The sequence below is a fragment of the Salvelinus sp. IW2-2015 genome, linkage group LG9 (genome assembly GCF_002910315.2).
Source record: "Salvelinus sp. IW2-2015 linkage group LG9, ASM291031v2, whole genome shotgun sequence".
Taxonomy (NCBI): domain Eukaryota; kingdom Metazoa; phylum Chordata; class Actinopteri; order Salmoniformes; family Salmonidae; genus Salvelinus; species Salvelinus sp. IW2-2015.
The window spans coordinates 30,768,037-30,769,725 of NC_036849.1; positions in this window are offsets into that span (position 1 = coordinate 30,768,037).

Here is a 1,689-nt window from a genome sequence, read left to right on the forward strand (position 1 = left end):
CTTGTCACCTCATACAAGTACTTGGGAGCATGGCTAGACGGTACACTGTCTTTCTCTCAGCACATATCAAAGTTGCAGGCTAAGGTTACATCTAAACTTGGATTCCTCTATCGTAATCGCTCCTCTTTCACCCCAGATGCCAAACTAACCCTGATTCAYATGACCATCCTACCKATGCTAGATTACGGACATGTAATTTATAGATCGACAGGTAAGGGTGCTCTCGAGTGGCTAGATGTTCTTTACCATTCGGCCATCAGATTTTCCACCAATGCTCCTGATAGGACAGACCACAGCACTCTATACTCCTCTGTAAACCCGTCGCAAGACCCACTGGTTGATGCTTATTTATAAAACCCTCTTAGGCCTCACTCCCCCCTATCTGAGTTACCTACCGCAGCCCTCATCCTCCACGTACAACACCAGTTCTGCCAGTCACATTCTGTTAAAGGTCCCCAAAGCACACACATCCCAGGGTCGCTCCTCTTTAAATTTCACTCAAATTGGACAGTTTTATATCCATTTCTTAATTCAAAGACTCATCGACACTCTTACTGACAGTTGTGCCTACTTCGCGTGATATATTGTTGTCTCTACCTTCTTGCCTTTGTGCTGTTGCCTGTGCCCAATAATGTTTGTACCATGTTTTGTGCTGCTACCATGCTGTGCTCCTGCCATGTTGTGTTACTACCATGCTGTGTTGTCATGTGTTGCTGCCATGCTATGTTGTTTGTCTTAGGTCTCTCTTTATGTAGTGTTGTGGTCTCTCGTCATGATGTGTGTTTTTTGTCCTATATTTTTATTTTTTATCCCAGCCCCCATCCCCGCAGGAAGCATTTTGCCTTTTGGTAGGCCGTCATTGTAAATAAAATTTGTTCTCACCTGACTTGCCTAGTTAAATAAAGGTTAAATATATATATATATTTTTAAACCTAGCCTATGAATTAAAGTTTACAACATAGGTGCACAGGTCGAGATAATTTTTTGTAATCAAGGTGACAGACAGTGACACATTCAATATTGCCTTGCACACTTCAAATTAAATACATTTTTATTGGTCACATATACATGGTTAGCAAATGTTAATGTGAGTGTAGCGAAATGCTCGTGCTTCTAGTTCCGACCGTGCAGTAATATTTAACAAGTAATCTAACAATTTCACAACTACTACCTTATAAGAATATGTACATATAAATATATGGATGAGCAATCGCCAAACAGCATAGGCAAGATGCAGAAGATGGTATAGAGTACAGTATATACATTTGAGATGAGTAATGTAGGGTATGTAAACAATATATAAAGTGGCATTGTTTAAAGTGACTAGTGATACATTTATTACAACAAATTTTTTATTATTAAAGTGGCTAGAGATTTGAGTCAGTATGTTGACAGCAGCCACTCAATGTTAGTGATGGCTGTTTAACAGTCTGATGTCCTTGAGATAGAAGCTGTTTTTCAGTCTCTCGGTCCCAGCTTTGATGCACCTGTACTGACCTCGCCTTCTGGATGATAGTGGGGTGAACAGGCAGTGGCTCGGGTGGTAGTTGTCCTTGACGATCTTTTTGGCCTTCCGGTGACATCAGGTAATGTAGGTGTCCTGGAGGGCAGGTAGTTTGCCCCTGGTGATGCGTTGTGGGCGGAGCAGTTGCCGTACCAGGCGGTGATACAGCCCGACAGGATGCTCTC